This window comes from Pezoporus flaviventris, unplaced genomic scaffold (genome assembly GCF_033815535.1).
Source record: "Pezoporus flaviventris isolate CSIRO_AGI_PZ_B2104156 unplaced genomic scaffold, CSIRO_AGI_Pfla_v1 ptg000153l, whole genome shotgun sequence".
NCBI classification, from domain to species: Eukaryota; Metazoa; Chordata; class Aves; order Psittaciformes; family Psittacidae; genus Pezoporus; species Pezoporus flaviventris.
Genome location: NW_026892701.1, coordinates 718,759 through 740,031, shown reverse-complemented (window position 1 = coordinate 740,031; position 21,273 = coordinate 718,759). Strand labels below are relative to the sequence as shown.

Here is a 21,273-nt window from a genome sequence, read left to right as displayed (position 1 = left end):
ATGAGATGGTGGAGTTTAGGATTCTGTGTGGGAGGAATAGAATACCTAGCAAGGCCACAGTTCTGGATTTCCGAAGGGCCAACTTTGGCTTCTTCAATCAATTGCTAAGGGAAGTCTTATGGGAAAGGGTACTAGGTGGGAAAGGGGCTCAAGATAGTTGGTCAGCATTCAAGGACCACTTCTTCCAAGCTCAGGATCAGAGTGTCCCAATGGGAAGGAAGTAAAGTAGGGGAGCCAGGAAACCAGCATGGTTAAACAAGGAACTGCTGGGCAAACTCATGTGGAAAAAAAGAATCTATGGATTATGGAAGGAGGGGCTGGCCACTTGGGAGGAATATAGGACAATTGTTAGAGGATGTAAGGAGGCAATTAGGACAGCTAAGGCCTCCTTGGAATTTAATCTTGCAAGTCAGGTTAAGGACAATAGAAAGGGCTTCTTCAAATACATAGTGGATAAAACTAACACAAGAGGCAATAAAGGCCCACTGCTGAACGAGGTGGGTGCCCTGGAGACAGAGGATATAAAGAAGGCAGAGGTGCTGAATGCCTTCTTTGCCTCTGTCTTTACTCCTGCAGACTCTCCCCGGGGGACCCAGATTCCTATAGCCCCAGAAGGAGTCAGGATAAAGGAGGAGTTTGCTTTGGTAGATGAGGATTGGGTTAGGGATCAGTTAAGCAATCTGGACATCTATAAATTGATGGGTCCGGATGGAATATGCCCGCGGGTGCTGAGGGAGCTGGCGGAGGTCATTGCTGGGCCACTCTCCATCATCTTTGGTAAGTCGTGGGAAACAGGAGAGGTGCCTGAGGATTGGAGGATGGCAAATGTCACGCCAGTCTATAAGAAGGGCAAGAAGGAGGACCCGGGTAATTATAGACCGGTCAGCCTTACCTCCATCCCTGGAAAGGTGATGGAACAACTTATTCTTGACACCATCTCTAGACATATCAAGGATGAGGGGGTCATTAAGAGCAGCCAACATGGTTTTACCAAGGGGAAGTCATGTTTGACCAACCTTATAGCCTTCTATGAGGAAGTAACTAGGTGGCTGGATGATGGTAGAGCAGTAGATGTGTTTTTTCTTGATTTCAGTAAGGCATTTGATCCTGTCTCCCACAGCATCCTCATAGATAAGCTAAGTGTGGGCTTGACGATCAGGTAGTGAGGTGGATCAAGAACTGGTTGAAAGGAAGAAGGCAGAGAGTTGTGGTTAATGGGGCAGAATCTAGCTGGAGGTCTGTGACTAGTGGAGTCCCTCAAGGGTCGGTGCTGGGACCAGTGCTGTTTAATATTTTCATCAATGACCTGGATGAGGGAACTGAGTGTACCCTCAGCAAGTTCGCTGATGATACTAAACTGGGAGGAGTGGCTGACACACCAGAAGGCTGTGTTGCCATTCAGCGAGACCTGGACAGGCTGGAGAGTTGGGTGGGGAGAAACTTGATGAAATTCAACAAGGGCAGGTGTAGAGTCTTGCATCTGGGGAAGAACAACTCCATGTACCAGTACAGGTTGGGGGTTGACCTGCTGGACAGGAGCGAAGGGGAAAGGGACCTGGGGGTCCTGGTGGATAGGAGGATGACCATGAGCCAGCAATGTGTCCTTGTAGCCAAGAAGGCCAATGGCATCCTAGGGTGCATTAGAAAGGGTGTGGTTAGTAGGTCAGGAGAGGTTCTCCTCCCCCTCTACTCTGCCTTGGTGAGGCCTCATCTGGAATACTGTGTCTAGTTCTGGGCCCCTCAGTTCAAGAAGGACAGGGAATTGCTTGAAAGAGTCCAGCGCAGAGCCACAAAGATGATTAAGGGAGTGGAACATCTCCCTTATGAGGCGAGGCTGAGGGAGATGGGACTCTTTAGCTTGGAGAAGAGGAGACTGAGGAGTGACCTCATCAGTGTTTACAAATATGTAAAGAGTGAGTGTCAGGATGATGGAGCTAGGTTTTTTTCAGTGATGTTCAGTGATAGGACAAGGGGCAATGGGTGTAAACTGGAGCATAGGAGGTTCCATGTGAACATCAGGAAAAACTTCTTTACTGTGAGAGTGACAGAGCACTGGAACAGGTTGCCCAGGGGGGTTGTTGAGTCTCCTACATTGGAGATATTCAAGGCCCACTTGGACAAGTTCCTGTGTGATGTACTCTAGGTTACCCTGCTCTTGCAGGGGGGTTGGGCTAGATGATCTTTTGAGGTCCCTTCCAACCCTTGGGATTCTGTGATTCTGTGATTCTGTGATTCTAGCTGGGATGTAGGTTACTGGTGACAAGTCCAGACAAGTGCGGGAAAGAAGCCTGCCCTCTGCCAGAGACTTGATATGATTGTGCTTTTCCGTAGCGCAGGAGTCAGGCAGGTCAGATCAGTCCCAGGGGCTCAAGCCTGCAATCACCCCTTTGGGCAACAGCAACAAGATCTCCCGGTGCTAGCCAAGAAAACATATACCAGCTGCATGTGCTGAATGAGACAGGGCTAGTGCCCTAAGCTTCCCACCCCATGGCAGGGATGGGAACCTGACCTGATATCACAGTTAACTCTGCCGGATTGGACCAGAGACCTCCATCACCTCAATTAGCAGCTGGGTGGTACCAGGGGCTGCAGAGCCCACCACCTGCACCATCCACCCATTCCTGTACAGTCCATATATCACCCACTCCTTCCTGCCCTGAAGGCCTGACCTCCTTGCTGCATGGGTCCTTTCTTTTGATTTTCAGTCCAGTTTCAGAGCTGTGAGAATTCTGGTCATGATTTTTTCTGGCATGATGTTGTGGTTTAAGCCCAGCCAGTAACTCAGAACCATGCAGCTGCTAGCTCACTCCCCCTGCTTCTTCCCCCCCCCCCCCCCCCCCCGGAGGGATGAGGAGGAGAATTGAAAGAATGTGAACCCCATGGGTTGAGATAAGAACAGTCCAGTAACTAAGGTATAATACAAAAACACTACCCCTACCACCAATAATAATAATGATAAGGGAATTAACAAGGGGAGAGGATATAAAGCTAGAAGGGTAAAAGGAAAAGAAAACAATAAACACAAGTGATGCCCAATACAATTGCTCAGCACCCACTGACCAATACCCAGCCTGACCTGAGCAGTGACCTGGGCCTTCCAGCTAACTCCCCCCCAGTTTCTATCCTGGGCATTACATGCTGTGGTAGGGACTACCCCTTTGGCTAGTTTGGGTCAGATGTCCTGTCTCTGCTTCCTCCTGGCTTCTTGTGCCCCTCCTCACTGGCAGAGCATGAGACTGAAAAGTCCTTGATCTGAGTAAACATTACTTAGCAACAACTAAAACCATCGGTGTGTTATCAGTGTTGTTCTCAGGCTGAAAGTCGAAAACAGCACAGCACCAGCTACTAGGAAGGAGAAAACTAACTGTTACAGCCAAACCCAGGACACATGATAAGTACTGAAATGGCTGTGAGAGCAGAGGAAATGTAGGAAAAGCCACTGGCAGGCTGAGGAGCTCCAGATCCTGACAAACAACCCATGTCTAGCCGCTCTGCCCTTTGCCTGCCCGCACAGCTCTGCCTGCTCCTTTGGATCCAGATAAAGCCAAATATACATGACCCATGTGGCAGAAATTTACATGGAGTGCACCATCATCATATGCCTACTCATTGGCATCAATGACCTGGAATGACATAGTAAAACCAACAGTAGATAATTGATACATCAACTCCGAGAGTTTGAAGACAATATCACTCCTTCCATCATTCCAGCTGTGGAAAAACTGTCCCAGGAGTTCAAACACTTGCAAGCAATGGGTGGTGGGACTTTCAAACATTGGGATACACATTTACCAAAAGCCACCTGGTTGGTCAACACCAGAGGATCTGCCAACAGGGCTGGCCCACCCCAGTCAGAACTTTTACATACTGTAGAAGGGGGACAAAGTTCCCGTGGTGCATATGAAGAGTTTGCTGGGGAAGAGTCTGGGTTATTCCTGCTTCAGGTAAAGGCAAACCCACTCATGGGATTGCTTTTGCTCAGGGACCTGGATATACTTGGTTGGTAATGCGGGAAGATGGGGAAGTCCGATGTATACCTCAAGGGGTTTTGATTTTAGGGGAAAACAGCTAATGAACTCAATTATATGCTGTTGCCTTCTGTGTAGCACTTCTATAGCCCATGCTATAGCAGAAACATGACTGCTACTGCTGAACCCAGGACAATACCCCAGCACATCATGCCTGGGATGTAACTGAGAGTTACCCGGAAGGGCTGGTACACTGCTCTGTCAGGCTGGGTATCAACGGGTGGTATTGTATTCTCTTCCCTTGTTATTTCCCTTATCATTATTATTATTGGTGGTAGCAGTAGTGGGTTTGTGTTATACCTTAGTTACTGGGCTCCTATTGTCTCAGGGAGGGAGTGAGCAAGCGGGCTGCGTGGATGGATGACTTATGGCTTGGGCTTAAACCACAACAGAAGATCAGTTCCTCCTGGCACCCCTCATGGGGCCTACAGGAAGGCAGGTAGAAAAGCAACTGAACGCCCACAGCAGTGGACAGATATTGAGGTGGTAACCTGCTGCTCTCTGCCTACCTGGAAGTTGGAGACCTCTTTCGCCAGGCTGCTGCTTCCCTCCTCCATCCCTGAGGGATATTTATACCATGACTTGTGTGGCACAGTCAACTGCAGGAAGCAAAATCAACAAATGGTGGCAAGAGTCAGCACGGTGTGTCAGGAGAAAGCCATACCCTTCCTGCACATGTCCATGCTGGGACAAATATTTAGTTTCCTTTATTCTTCTCACATCCCTCTGCAGTCACAGCCCTTCCCGAATCCTCATGCAGTCAAGACAGACCTTTGCTCCCCAGTGGCAGCTGCCTTTCAGGAGAATGGGTCTATCAGGAGAGTCTGACATGCTGACACTACAAATCCATCCCAGCTGAGATCTCAATGCCAGTCACCAGGTCATGCCAGCATTAGCTAGTAGTGCACATGCCTAGCATGAGGGGCCGCACCTTGTTTTGCCAACCCAGGTAGCGTTGCCTGAAGCACTGTGCTGGGAAATGCCAGGATTTCCAAGGGGGATCTTGCAGTAGTCATCTGCTACTGGCCTCCAAACCAAGATGAGAAGACCGACAAAGTAATATTTGGGTCACTTAAGCAGCAGAACCTGGTTGTGGATGTGTGGAGGACTGCTTCCTCATACAAATGTTAGATGTGCCAACCAGGAAAGAGGCACTGCTGGACTTACTACTCACCCAGAAAACCTGCTTTGTAATATCCTGGTTAGCAGTAGTCTTGGCTGCAGTGATCATAATATTGTGGAGTTTGGGATCCAGCTGAGCATGCTGAAGGTTGGTACTAAGACAAAGGTTTTAGATTTCAGAAGAGCAAACTTCAGCACTCTCAGAGCCCAGCTGGGAGGGATTCTGTGGGAAGCTTACATGGAGGACAAAGAAGCTGGTGAGTGCTGGGAGTTTTTCAAGAACACTCTCCTGGAAGCACAAAAGAAGTTACCTTTTAAAGGTAAGGGAAGTAGCAAGAGACCCCATTGGCTTAACTGTGAGCTTCTGAGTCTGCTCAAAACCAGAAGACAAGCATACCAGAGATGGAAAAGCAGACAAATAACCCCTAAGAACTACAAGGCATTGCCAGGGTGCGCAGAGATGCATTTAGAAAAGCAAAAGCCCAGCATGAGCTGAAACTGGCCAGAGACATCAAGAACTACAAGAAAGGGTTCTTCAGGTACATAAACAACAAGCAGAAACAAAAGGGAAATATTGGCCTGCTTTTAAGCAAGAGAGGGGAGTTAGTCACCAACAACACTGAAAAGGCAGAGGTTCTCAACACTTTCTTCTCCTTTGTCCTTACCAGCACTGTTGGGCCCCAAATCCTGGGATTTTGTCTCAGGATACAAAATCCAGGTTGATGCAGACATGGATCCACTGTCAGTGAAGGAAGAGTTGGTATGTGAAATGCTGCAAGAGCCTGACCCCTACAAATTGATGGGCTCTGACAAAATCCACCTGAGAGCGTTAAGAGAGCTGGCTGACATCATTGTGAGGCTGCTCTCCATAATCTTTCAGAAGTCGTGGATATCGGGGGATGTCCCAGAAGACTGGAAGAACACTAATGCAACCCCCATGTACAAGAAGGGCTCAGGGGAGGATCCAGGAAATTATATGCCTACCAGTCTTACATCAGTCCCCAGGAAAGTCATGGAACAAATCTTCCTGGGAGCTATCACAAGTCAAATCAAGCATGTGATTGAGAAAAGCCAGCATGGATTCACCAGGGGCAAAAGGGGCAAATAATGCTTGACAAACCTGGTCGCCTTCTACAACAAAGTAACCTGTTCAGTTGATGTGGGGCAAGCGGTGGACATTGTCTACCTGGATTTCTCCAAGGCTTTTAATAGAGTTTCCCACAGCTTCATCCAAGAGAAACTGACACATTACGGTCTAGAGAAGTGGTATGTGCAGTGGGTGGGGAGCTGGATTGACCAGCTGCACCCAGAGGGTGATGGTGAATAGCTCCTTTTCCAGCTGGCAACATGTCACAAGTGAGGTCCTCCAGGGATGGATATTGGTATTGAGTGAACAAGCTATCTGGCTAGGGTTTAAACCACAACAGCAAGTAATGCCCAGTATATAACCTGGGGGCTGTTACCCAGAAGGGCTAAATCTCTGCTCAGGTCAGGTTGGGTATCGGTCAGCAGGTGGTCAGGTGGTGAGCAGTTGTATTCTCTTCCCTTCTTATTTCCCTTCTCATTATTATTATTGGTGGTAGCAGTAGTGGTTTTGTGTTATACCTGAGTTACTGGACTGTTCTTATCACAACCCGTGAGAGTTACATGTGGTGTATCAAAGACAGACTCCAGCTCTGGTGAAATCTGAAGACTTATTTCGCATCTCGCACCCCTTTTATAGTCTACTAAGTGCTAAGCAATAAGTTTCCACTCTTTTACCCCCTTATCATCCCCATTTAGCAAAACTACTAAGTGTTACAAATATTCACATTGTTTGGTCTGTCTTTGAGATGCACATCCTGCTTTATCTTGCAAACCACCTGCTCTGTTTTGCTAAACGATCTTTACCTTACATTGTTCTCTTTACAGTTTCCGAGGCTTAGGCATGAGCAGGGCATTAACACCTGGTGTTTTCTTCAGTTCCCAAGGCTTGAGCCTGTCCAGGGCAACAGCACCTAGTATTTTCTTTACTGTTCCCAGGACTTAAGCTGGACCAGGGCGATAATGCCTGGATCCATTTCTTTAACTATTTCTATCCCGTCACTCACATCTCCCCCTTTTTGTTTTACAAAAAGACAGCCTCTATAGATTTATCAATAAGTTGTTGTAAACACGGCACACAAATTAGAATACCTAAAAAAAATAACAGAATGATTAAGATAAAATAAAGCCATTCTGTAATGCTCAAGCCAGAAAACACTTTGTTCAACCATTTCAGTCCCTCCTTTTCCTGAAGGTGAGCTGTCCTTGTTATTAAGTCCGGAATGCTTTTATGGATGATCTGATAAATTCGTGCGGCACATACCATCAAAATCTTCACACCCATGGTCTTGAGCTAACAATAGAAATCAACAGCCCTTCCGTTTTGTAGTGAGGTGTGCCTCACAGAATCAGTGCCTAAAATCAACCCTGTTGTCCAGTGGTACCCTTTCCGGGCTTAAATGTTCCCAGTCTGTTACTAGTGGCTGGAAAGTCCAGTTGCAATACACTCCTGCATGGATACACTCTCTGTTGACTGGTTCTCCAAAAAGAGACTGGTTAACCTTGCACAGTTCCCACAGGTTAACTTCAAAGCAGCGATGAATCGGCATCAATCTTCATTGGCAGCCATCGCTTGTATAAACGGATGGGTACATCACACAGGGATCCATCAGGGTCCTCGTTCTGTAGAGACACAAGCATAGCCTCTTCCCCAAATAATTAACCTAAAAGGACCTTCCCAGTTATGATTTTCCAAAGACTTTACCATTACCATAATGGGTTCTTTCCCTGGTATCAGGTCTAAGCCTACTTGGGTTGGTGCATAAAAATGCCTAATCACTGGGGGGACATTCATGCCTGTGTGTAAATCAGAACTGGATAATGTTAAAAAATTTAAGACAAACAATGCTTTATTGATTCATGCATTTGGGGTCTCCCCTATCATTTCCCCTTTTTGTTTTGCTAGCATGTTTTTTACAATTTGGTGTGTCTGCTCTATCACTGCTTGACCTGTGGGGGAATGTGGAATTCTGGTAATATGCTTTACACCCCATTTTGCTAGAAAGGTAGCTATTTTCTGGGATGTATAACAAGGACCCTGGTCTGGCTTTATTTCCGATGGCACTGCCAATGCAGCAAATGCTGCCACCCAATGAGAGATTGCATGTTTTGATGTTTACCCAGACAGCGGTGAGGCCCAAATGGCCTTTGAAAATGTATCTACCGAAACGTGAAGATATTTATAATGTCCAAATTCTGGTACATGAGTGACATCAGTCTGCCACAGTTGTAAGGCTCGTAAACCTTGTGGGTTGACTCCTGCAGGGTGTAAGGGCGCTATTCACTGGCAAACTGGACACATTTTTATGAGTTGCCTTGCATAATCTAGTGGGATGTGAAACATCCTTTGTAAAGATTTGGCAGATTGGTGATAAAAAGCATGAGATAAGTGTGCTTGTTGCGGAGCATCTGGCAGTGAGGCAGGACAAGGGGTAACGGGTTAAAACTTAAACAGGGGAAGTTTAGATTGGATATAAGGAGGAAATTCTTTCCTGTTAGGGTGGTGAGGCACTGGAATGGGTTGCCCAGGGAGGTTGTGAATGCTCCATCCCTGGCAGTGTTCAAGGCCAGGTTGGACAAAGCCTTGGGTGATATGGTTTAGTGTGAGGTGTCCCTGCCCATGGCAGGGGTGTTGGAACTAGATGATCTTAAGGTCCTTTCCAATCCTAACTATTCTATGATTCTATGATTCTATGTTGCCATCCTGGTCATACCAGAGAGGGACAAACCATGGCAACATGCTGGGGCTTGGCCTACGCTTACAGAGCCCTGTTCAACACTATACAGCACTTTCAAAGGGAAAAAGATCTGATCTGATCTGATCTGGATCTGATGACAAAGCAACAGACAACGCAGCTACTCCGACTCCAAATATAGCAGCTACAACAACCCCAGTGAGAAGTACAGCAGCTACTCAAACTCTGACTACAACAGACAATGCAGCTACTCCGACTCAAAGTACAGTAACTACACCAACCCCAACGACAAATACAGCAACTACACCAACATCAATGACAAGTACAACAGCTACTCAAACCCAGACAGCAACAGACAGCGCAGCTGCTGGCGCTACTCAACCCCTAAGTGTAAGCGGCGAGGAGAAGCAGACAGGCCAACCCAATATGGGTGATAAGCAACTTCTACTTTATTTGTGACACAGTTCACACATATATAGGAGTGGTATTCAGCCACTCCTTCTTGGCATAACAGTATTGTTTAGCCCCCACAGCTTCCTCCACATTCTCCTCCCAGGTCCGGTCTCCGGCCACCTGTGGGGGCCACCCCCTGCCTTACTTGCACAGTCCTCCAGGGCTCTATGGTCCTGCTCTTAGAGTCATTCTGCAACACCTAAGCACAGTGGCTGCACCAACCCTGACAACAGATACTGCAACCACTCCAACCACAGTGATAATCACTGCAGCTAAACCAGAGGACCAATTTGTGCCAATATCGGCTACCCCTGTATGCAAGGGGAAAAGCAAACAAGAGGCACAAAAAGTAACCTGTACAGTGAAGAAAGATGAAGAAACAATGCATTTACTACACGGGACAGCATCCAAACAAGAGTTATTATTATGTGGATCAGAGGAAGAGGAAGAAGAACAGGTGACTTCTCAACCCCGAACCTCAACTGAGCTACGGAATATGCAGAAAGATTTTACCCATCATGCAGGGGAGCACACTGTCACTTGATTGCTCTAATGCTGGGACAATGGGGCAGACAGTCACAAACTAGAAGGTAGGGAAGCTAAGCATGTGGGATCACTTGCTAGGGAAGGGGGAATTCACAAAGCAATTGCGAAAAAGAAATGGTCCCTCAGCCTTTGGAGGCAGCTCTTGGCACCTGTGAAAAAAAGGTTTCTGTACAAGGATGATGTTATGAGTCGTTCGGCCAACTGGACCATGCTAGAGAAAGGCATCCAGTCTCTGAGGGAATCAGGCATTGTAGAGATGATCTGTCACAGGCCAGATGCTGGGAATGCATCCATAGATCCAGATAAAGCCAAATATACACGACAAATGTGGCAGAAATTTACACGGAGTGCACCATCATCATATGCCTACTCATTGGCATCAATGACCTGGAATGACATAGTAAAACCAACAGTGGATAATTGATACGTCAACTCTGAGAGTTCGAAGACAATATCACTCCTTCCATCATTTCAGCTGTGGAAAAACTGTCCCAGGAGTTCAAACACTTGCAAGCAATGGGTGGTGGGACTTTCAAACATTGGGATACACATTTAGCAAAAGCCACCTGGTTGGTCAACACCAGAGGATCTGCCAACAGGGCTGGCCCACCCCAGTCAGAACTTTTACATACTGTAGAAGGGGATAAAGTTCCTGTGGTGTGCATAAAGAATTTGCTGGGGAAGACAGTCTGGGTTATTCCTGCTTCAGGTAAAGGCAAACCCACTCGTGGGTTTGCTTTTCCTCAGGGACACAGATATACTTGGTGGGTAATGCAGGGAAGATGGGGAAGTCCGATGTGTACCTCAAGGGGATTTGATTTTAGGGGAAAACAGCCAATGAACTCAATTATATGCTGTTGCCTGGTATGTAGCACTTTTATAGCCCACCAACTAGATGTCTTCAGGTCAGCAGCAACTGGCCCTGACTTTCCTCCAACCATAGTCCCAACAAAGAATGATGAAACCAGATGACCTCATCAGTGACCAGAGGAGTTCCACGGTGTCATCAGCAGGCAACAATCCAACACTGCACACAGCCTTTCCTTCCCCAAAAGACTGTTACAAGACATGGAGCCTGACATCATGGACCGCATGAACTCAGCAGCTTTATAGGGATTGGTTCATGCACTAAGGAATGATATCTCTCTCTTTGTGTGTGTGTGAATATATATATATGAGACAAGAATGATGTTATATTGAAAAATATGGGTTCTGAGCATGACATGAATGTTATGGAACAAGGGATGGATACTGTCCTGGGTTCAGCATCAGCAGTCATTTTTCTCCTTAGTAGCTGGTGCAGTGCTGTGTTTTTGACTTTCAGCCTGGGAACAACGCTGATAACACTGTAATGGTTACTCCGACCAAGGACTTTCTGAGTCTCATGTTCTGCCAGGGAGGAGGGGAAGTAGGGAGGAAGCAGAGACGGGACACCTGACCCAAACTAGCCAAAGAGGTATTCCATACCACAGCATGTCATGCCCAGTATATAAACTGGAGGCAGCTACCCGGAAGGTCTAGATGGCTGCTGAGGTCGGGCTGGGTATTGGTTGGTGGGTAATGAGCGGTTGTATTCTCTTCCCTTGTTATTTCCCTTCTCATTATTATTATTGGTGGTCGCAGTAGTGGTTTTGTGTTCTAACTTAGTTACTGGACTGTTCTTATCTCAGCCCATGGGAGTTGTTACATTCTTTCAATTCTCTTCTCCATCCCTCAGGGAGCGGGGGTAGGAAGGGGTGGGGGGGAGTGAATGAGAGGCTTCATGGTTCTGTGCTTAAACCAGGACAAGATCTTATCACCACATTTCAGTACTTAAAGGGTGGCTTACAAAGAAGATGGAGACTCCCTTTTTACAAAGAGTCACATGGAAAAGACAAGGGATGATGTGTATGAGTTCCTCCTGGCTAGATTCTGACTGGACATGAAAGGAAAATTTTTAAACAGTGAGAACAATCAGACATTGGAATACTTTCCCCAGTGAAGCGGTGGATTCCCCAACCCTGGACACTTTTAAGATTCGGCTGGACAGGGTGCTGGGACATCTAGTCTAGACCATGCTTTTCCTAGAAAGGTTGGACCAGATGATCCCTGAAGTCTCTTCCAACCTGGTATTCTATAATTCCCCAGCCCATCCCAGAACTGTTTCCAAGTACACCTTGAAAGTTCCTTGTACTTCTTCCCAGAGGGCTGTCCGGCAGCCTGGGATGAGGAGCAGCTGGAGCACAGCACTGCTCCTCATGCTCTTGCAAGGCATAGACTGTAGTCAGAATAGGTTCCTTCCCCTATCCCCTAGCCTTCAGGTTTCTCTTGTCTGTGTTTAGCACTGCTTCCCAGGGCAGCTCCTCCCCACTGAGAGCCCAGCCAGCTCACAGCAGTGCTCAGCCTCTTACAGCACCCAGTGGGAGCCCACAGTCCCCATATAGAGCCAGAGAGCAACATGGGGACCAGGGGCTCCTGCACCCACAGCAGAGACGGAGACAGCACCTGGCTGCCTCTAACTTCTCATCCCCCTAAGCTGGGCATCTTTGGAGCCCTGCTTCTGGCCACCTGGATGGGAGAGAGCCAGGTCCAGGTCCTCACCAGCTCAGCTGGTAAGTACCATCCCCTGGACACAGCACGTGGGGCTCCATGTGACCAAGCCAAGGATTCAGCCCCTCCTAAGCCCAAGTGATTGTGATTTCATCAGCATTTCAGCCCATGCTGGTGCTCTAAGATAGGACTTAAGTGGTTTCCAGGTGCTGGGACAGAGAAACTGTGGCCCCCAGGGACATCAAGCCACCAGACCCTGATGTAACATGACACAGTCAGGCCTGGGGGGTGAGAGGGGGGACAACACCATCCCTGGGAAAGTGATGTACCACCTTATCCTTGGTGCCATCTTAAGGCATATCAAGGATAAGAGGGTTATGAGGGGCAGTCAACATGGCTTCACCAAGGGGAAATCATGCTTGACCAATCTCTTAGCCTTTTATGAGGAAATAACACGGTGGATGGATGATGGCAGAGTGGTGGATGTGGTCTACCTTGACTTCAGCAAAGCATTTGACACAGTCTCCCACAGCATCCTCACAGCTAAATGGAGGAAGTGTGGTCTGGATGATCAGGTAGTGAGGTGGACTGTGAACTGGCTGAAGGAGAGAAGCCAGAGAGTTGTAGTCTATGGGGCAGAGTCTAGTTGGAGGCCTGTAACTAGTGGAGTGCCTCAAGGGTCAGTACTGGGACCAGTATTATTTAATACATTCATCAACGATTTAGATGAGGGAACTGAGTGTACTATCAGCAAGTTTGCTGATGACACTAAGCTGGGAGGAGTGGCTGACACGCCAGAAGGCTGTGCTGCCATCCAGCGAGACCTGGACAGGCTGGAGAGTTGGGCAGGGAATAACTTGATGAAATATAACAAGGGAAAGTGTAGAGTCCTGCATCTGGGCAGGAACAACCCCAGGTTCCAGTATAGGTTGGGAAACGACCTGTTAGAGAGCAGTGTAGGGGAAAGGGACCTGGGGGTCCTAGTGGACGACAGGATGACCATGAGCCAACACTGTGCCCTTGTGGCTAAGAAGGCCAATGGCATCCTGGGGTGTATTAGAAGGGGGGTGGTTAGTAGGTCGAGAGAGGTCCTCCTTCCCCTCTACTCTGCCCTGGTGAGACCGCATCTGGAATATTGTGTCCAGTTCTGGGCCCCTCAGTTCAAGAAGGATAGGGACCTGCTGGAGAGAGTCCAGCACAGGGCAACAAAGATGGTTAAGGGAGTGGAGCATCTCCCTTATGAGGAAAGACTGAGGGAGCTGGGTCTCTATAGTTTAGAGAAGAGGAGACTGAGGGGTGACCTTATTAGTGTATATAAATATATAAAGGGGTAGTGTCACGAGGATGGAGCCAGGCTCTACTCAGTGGCAAACAATGATAGGACAAGGGGTAATGAGTACAAACTGGAACACAAGAGGTTCCACTTAAACTTGGGAAGAAACTTCTCAGTGAGGGTGACAGAACACTGGAACAGGCTTCCCCAGGGAGGTTGTGGAGTCTCCTTCCCTAGAGACATTCAAAACTCGCCTGGACACATTCCTGTGTAACATTCTCTAGGTGTTCCTGCTCCGGCAGGGTGATTGGACTAGATGATCTTTTGAGGTCCCTTCCAATCTCTAGCATACTGTGACTGTGACTGTAACACACACAACACGACTTGGCTTACCTGCTGGTTTCATGCCTATTAGCAGAGGGGACCCAGGATTAACAGACCATGGTCTCAGTCTGGTGGCAACAGAGCAGGATAGCGGGTGAGGAAGGGTCCCTGTCTGGGTGATGCAGCAGCTGTACCACATGCCAGGCTGCAGCCTATAAAAGGATCTGTTGCTGTTTTGACTGGACTGTACCAGCCAGAAAGGAAGTGGTATGGGTGCAGGGGCAGCTCTGCCAGCCAGGGGGCATCTGCCAAGGGGCAAGACAGGGAGAGCCCTTGGAAAGAGGAAACTGGCAGGGCTGGCAGCATAGCACTGCTGCAAGGAGGAGAGCAAGAGCTGTACCCAAAGGTGCTGCGCTTGCCCACACAACTTCTAAGAGCAGCACTGCCAGCCAGTCAAGAGGACACACAAATGGGGGACAAGAGACTTTAGTCTGAGCATTGCTTCCTGGGGCAGAGTGCCATGCCTGGGGACTGGCAGGGCCGAGAGGTCCTTGCACTATCTAGACCAGAAAAAAAAAACTGGTAGCACCCCTGCCCACCCAGCCCAGCAGGCTCAAAACTCAGCGATACAGCCCTCGTCCACCCAGCTCCAGTGTTCGACTGGTAGTCCAGGAAACCTGCAGCAGGCAGGGCAGGGAAATCCCATGCAGCAGGCACTCACAGGGAGGACAGCCCTAGCTGAGGACAGACCTTTATTTCTGACAGTCATGACTGCCGCCAGGGGAGGAAGAGAGGGGCGGTGGGGGACAGCAAGCAATGATAATACCCCTAGAGGGATATCACAGCTACATTAATCACTTGGAATTCCAGCCAGCGCAGACCTGGGAACTGCAAATATGGGCAGCAAACTGAGATGCTCAAAGCTCTGAAATAACTTTATCCTTTCACAAGAGCCGAGCCCAGAATCTAGCACAGGAATTCAGTCCCAGCTAGAAGCAGAGATCAAATACACAGGGAGGCAGGTTCAACACAAGCAATTCTCAGCCACCACCATATCTGGCTCTGCAGCCCTTGGCACTGTGCTAATCTCAGGTGCCTTCTCTGCAGAAGCAACGGTGAAGGAGGATTGCAGCTGAGAGCCTGAGCCCCCAGTGGAGCCAAACTGAGGACTGGCCCCTTCCCATCTGTGGAGAAAAGCTGTGGCCTTGCCAAAAATATTATCAGGAATAGTGAATAAACACAAGAAATTGCTGTACTAACAGAAAATAACTTCTGCAAATCATGTAGCAATATGACCACTAAGCATAGCACAGAAACTGCTTTACTCACGGAAAATAACTTCTGCAGACAATGTGGCAATATAACTACTAAGCATTGCTAGACTTCTGCTTTTTAGTAGCCTGCAGCTTGTGCAAGCAGAATAGAAAAATTATTATAGGCATACCAGGCAGCTGTAACCCCCCACTATCTAAGACAAAGGAAAAGGGGGGAGGGACTCCACAGACAAGATAGGTGTAAATATAGTGTTAGTGCTAAGAAAATTTGAGAACCCTGAACCAGGTGTGTCTGCTGGGGATCTTCCTTTATTCCAGTAAAGCTTTAAACCTCACTCTGCTTCACGAGCTACTCTATTATCAAAACTAGGTTTTCCTAACACTGTCCAACTCGTGCCAACTTGTGGCAAGGTGCAGAAACACTGCCAATGCAAAGAAGGGTTTAGCAGAGGAAACAAGTGGTCTCAAAGTCCTGCTTGAGTGAAGGAACAGCCCATGGAAAGGAGACTCCTGAAGCTATTGGCTGGCCTCTGCAGCCCTATGAGGGCAATGCCCGTCCCGGTGGGCTTGCCAGCCTGCATCATGTTCCCAGTGAGACGTGCACACAGTACGTGTAGGCTCCTTCTCCACGCCTCAGCGGCAATGAAAAGGTACAGAGGCTTCTGCCAGGAAAGAGAGGCAGAGCTAGGCGTGGGGAAAATTCTTCATCGCGCAAGAGGACCCCTGCAGAGACAGCAGGATGCTGCTGGGCTCCAACCGCAACTACTCACCCTGCAAGCCCAAGGTCCCACCCACTCGCCTGGCGCAGGGAGTCGGGAGGGTGGGCCAGCCCCCGCTCCCCTCTCCAAGGCAGTATGGGGTGGGAAGTGCTGGAGGACGCAAGCCAGGCCCAGAACAACAGTTGGCCACAAGGGGAAAATTCCACCTGGCTGGCTTTGCTTCATAAAACGCTGCGTCTTTTCACCTCGGGATAATCGCTGCGCAACACAGTTCCCAGTGGGGTGGTGGGGCGGGGCGCAGCCAGCACCGCTCCTGCAAGCTTTGCTGCCAGGGGAATTTGCAGAGTCCAACAGCAGCGGCACAGCAGCCTCGGCAGTCACCCCGGGGCAACAAAGAAAGCGCCCAAAGTTTCGCCGCAGAGAAAGCAAGGCCTTGGCCACCCAGGAGCCAGGTACGTGTCGGCCAGCTCCCTTCCAGTCCTCCCATCCCTCTCCAGGGTGCTATGGCCCAAGGGATGGGGACCTCAGACACTGGATGAACACACAGACTGGCTACTCTGTTCCAGACCTTGCTGCCAACTGCAACCGATAGAAAAATTTCTAGCATTCGGGATACCAAAGTCATGTGCATGTGCAACTGGTCACAGGATAGCTGCGAGAAGCCAAACGGGTCCTGGCAGAGGGGCAAGGACCACTTCTGCTTTGCACTTGCATGACACCTGGGGTCTCTAGCTGTGACTGGGTCACCAATGCACTGCCATGTTTCAAGTTCAATAAGAACATTTGTCCAAGGGAGCCATCCCCCAGGTCCAAGCAGGACTAGGGCCTCACCATACTAAGTGACACAGATGTTTAGGCATTAACAGTCCTTTTTATGTCCCAAGAGGAGTGATGCCCTGGGGTTAGTGTCTTCAGGGGAAACCTTGGGGAACCCTATCCCAGTCCATTTAACTCAACCCCAATGGAAAGGCAATTGCTTATTGTTAACTCCCATCCCATCAGCTGCCTTTCCCAGGCTGTGTGCTACAGAAAGCATGATCTAACCATGCAGTGTGAACAGCCCAGCCAGCTCTCCATCACTACAAGCAGGGCACAGAAATGTGAGACGCTGAAAAGGGGGGTGAGGTGGGGTCCGTGTGTCACGCTTTGCAAGTCCGGAGAAGACAGTACGGCAATCAGCACATGGTAGGACCCTTTTTGCTCCCACCTCTGCTGTCTCCTCTCTTCTCCCTCTGGCCACCACTGCACACAGACACAGCCATCCACAGCCCCATTTTCCCTCCTTCCCAGGACAGCTCCTTCTGTACTCCAGTGCCCTGTAGCCATCCGCACTGCCTGATCCTGGATGCATAATCCTTCAATGATGCGTGGATAGACTCCACAACTCATTAAAGTTGTAAAGTAGGTATGCTTTATTCAGCACTGAGGTGTATGGGGGATAGCTTCTCCAAAAGCATGCGCACCTCAGCATTGATTTTCTCTTTGCATTTATCCCCTAAAGTTATACATATGCATGAGGTTGCACAACATGCCTATACATATTCATGTCCTATCCCCGCTTCATATTATAATGAGATGAGAAGTCCTTTGAGCCTGTGCAGTGCCTCCTAGTGGTCGTGGGCAAGGGTCTCAAGATGAAGTAAACAAGTCTTCCTCGAGCCTAAACTTTTCACCTCTAGTCATTACGCATGCTCCCTGGAGGCTTGGTCATTGTTCAAAGCACGAGCTAATTTCAGCTGGACTAGGCGTTCAAAGGATGGGAATCAAGTCACGGTCCCTACCTCTTAACAATAGACACGTCCTTATATCTTGTTCTATCATATACAGCGAGTACGATAAGCATGAACGAGTAGTAACATTTTTAAGCAAGTGGCTTGATCTACCGCCTTGTACATTGTAAGTATGATAAGCATAAGCAAGCAGTAACATTGTTAAGCAAGCAGATTGACCTACCCCCCTGTACATTGGTTAACCCTTCACATCAGCACCTTCCCCACATCTTTCACATGACAGCCAGGCTCTGCATCCCCACAAGCGTGATCCTCTTCACTCCCACCCCAACCCCATCCTCCTCCACCATTAGATCCTGCCCTGTTTACGTGTACCCCTGTGCATGTCCCCAATGTCCTCAGCTCTTTACCTGTGCCCTGTTGCCTCCTGATTGCTGCAGCTTGTATCATAGTTTACCCCAGTCTCTCCCCAACCCTGACTGCCATTTACCTACAGCCCTATCAGCCTGAGCCTCCTTTCACACACTTCACTGTCAAGTCCCTGACACCTGGGAGAGCCACGGCAACATCACCTTTCCCTTTCTTCCCTGACCAGTCACCAGGACACTGCAGAGCAGAGGTAAAGGTCCTGGGGATGCTGCATTACCCTGAGCAGCTCTGGACACATGCATCAAAGTTACACATGGGAAGAGTGTCTGTGGTGGGAAGGGCAGCAAGGACTGTGCATGCAGCATTTACCCCATGGGAACCTCCTGTCCCCACTGCAACCCCCCTTGCAATACACTTCCTTTTACTGTAAGAGCCCTCCAAGGAAGGTGTTTAGGCATAGGCACTCAGGCCTCTGGCCCAGCATTACCAAGCTGCAGCCTACAGATAAGGCTGCAGCAGTTGTGGAGACATTCAGCAACTTTTCCACTCCTTATGCTAGACATCTATGTGGCACTGGGGGGCTGGGGGGTGGTGTTGTGTGTGTGTGAAGGAGATACCACACACACACAGAGCCATGCACACCAACCCAACTCACCCCTTGCCGGCTGAGATTTAGAAAGTCTTAAGCCTGTTAGCGTAAGAACTGACACATAACCACTGGAATGGTTATATGAGGTGCTTTATTGCAGTGCTGGGAAACCGGGAGCACGCGCCCAAACCTGGCTTCAACCCCGTCACATCGCTCTCGCAATTTATACACTAAGAATTTCATAGCTAATGCATATTCAGCACAGATTGCATCATTGACTAATACATATGCATCAAGGATTGCCACATCAGTCTATTACGACATCAGCCTCTTCTGCTCTTGCGCAGCCCCCTCTGGTGGTCGTCCTGATGAAGTAAGGAGTCTTCCTCGGATGAAGTAAGAAGTCTTCCTCAGCTTGTCCTGTTCATCTTTCTGTTCCTTGGACATGTCCCAACCATTATGTGGACGCCAGCATTCTCTTATTTTCACTTGACTACTCCTGGTACTTTCATGAGTTCTGCTTCAGTAGAGTTTCACAATACTCCCCTAAATCCACCCATATACCCTTTCCCATATATGGCTATGTTAATTGCTTATTGTTATAGCTACCATTGTAATGCTTAGTTATAAAGTAACCAAGATACACAATAGAAGAATTTCAGCTTGTTCTTAAACTTTCCTAATACATAAAACCCCTCTACTGATTAACAGATTTTCAAATTTAATCATCTTTTCTCTTTGTATTATTGTTTCAACACACAATTTCACCTATTACTAACAAGACTAGCACAGTGGTAACACAGGCTAGGCAGGGTTTTGGGCTGTAAGGGTGAGGGTTTGTACATCTTTGACTGTAAAGAGCTGGACACATCCAGGGCTACTGTAGAGAAAGAGCGTTTCCACCATGAATTCGATGTCCTGTGCCTTGTCAGGGAAAGTCTCTCCTTCCAGTGGGACTGAAGGTGGGAAAGAAACACCCTGCTTGCCCTTGGGATGAAAGTGGGCCCCTGCCTGGACCCAGGACCTTGCATAGAGATGATGGCATCAAGGAAGCCAAGGCTTGACTGGTGCTTCATGTCAGAGGCTGGAGAGGACCTGTCTATCTATCTATCTATCTATCTATCTATCTATCTATCTATCTATCTATCTGGCTATCTATCTGGCAAGCGCAGCCTGCAAGGACTACACAGTGATTCGGAGAAAACTCCAGGAAAAAACTCGCCAACAGAGTTTCAAGTTGACAAGCAGGTATTCTTTACTGCGGTGCCGGGAGACATGGGGGATAGCTCCTCCTAACGTGTGTCCCCGTATTGCCATGCAGGCCATCCTTATATGGTCACTGGGCATATTACATCATTTTCCAGAAAGTTTCCCTCATGCACACAAAAATGTGATGGTGCTCTTTAAGGGTCATTTACTTTTCCCAACAATCTTCATAACAAGCTTAATTAACATTACAGACATAGGAATCATCCTGTCCTTCTACTTATCAGTTAGTTTAACTGCTCCCATCCTGGACATCAGCTAGTCCAGGATACTCCCCAGTAGATGTTTACACCAGCGTAATGGGTTTATTAACACCACAAATATAGCAATAATCCTGTCCTTCTACTTATCAGTTACTTTAACTGTGCCCATCCTGGACATCTGCTAGTCCCAGATATTCCCCAGGTCCTGTTTTTCTATTCTGCTTTTCTTACACCTTTTGTACTGAAACAAGGGGGCACAAAATCACAAAATGGAATATAGAAACCTTTATAATTAGTTTTAAGTAATGTTAAGTTTGATGGGTTTGTAACAGTAGCAATGGAAAATTACTGAGGTGCATGATACATAGAGAAAAAAAAAAGAGTACAGCTAGAGAACATACTGAGAATTCTCACAAGATAAATCTTTATAGTTGTGACATATTTTAAGGAAAACAGTCTAGAAGAACAGGACACAGGGATAAGAAGTATCTGGGAACCGCAGGTGTCCAGGATGGGCTACAGTTAAACTAACTGATAAGTAGGAGGATAGGAGGATTATTATGTCTCTGGTGCTAACGAACCAATTAAACTGGTATGAGCATCTACTGCGCGTGCTTCAAAGGCTGCCAGAAGTGATGAAGATTGTTGGAAGAAGTAAACGACCCTCAGAGACCACCATCACAATTCTGTACACATGCGGGGAACTTTCTGGAAAATGATGTAATCCATACGTAGCCTCATGAATATGTATGTATGCCCAGTGGCTATAAAAGGACGGCTTGTGTGGCAATGGGGAGACACGCGTTAGGAGGAGCTATCCCCTGCATCTCCCAGCGCTGCAATAAAGAATACCTGCTTGTTAGCTTGAAAACTTTGTTGGCAAGTTTGTTCCTGGAGTTTTCTCCATATCAGTACTAAGGTCCTAAGGACCTGAAACTATGTAAACTACCTTCAAGCCTGGCAGTTTTTTTCCATTACAAAGCCATCAAACTTAACATATTACTTAGAACTGATTGCATTTTGTGCTTTTGTGCCTCCTTGTCTCACAGCACTGGGGCACCAGCATATC

General features: G+C 48.1%; 1 protein-coding gene across 1 annotated transcript in view; it reads right to left on the bottom strand.

Annotated features, from left to right (window-relative positions):
* LOC133283093 (PSME3-interacting protein-like) overlaps positions 1-21,273 on the bottom strand; it is a 193,159-nt gene that overhangs the window by 40,756 nt on the left and 131,130 nt on the right. The gene's annotated exons all lie outside the window — the stretch shown is intronic.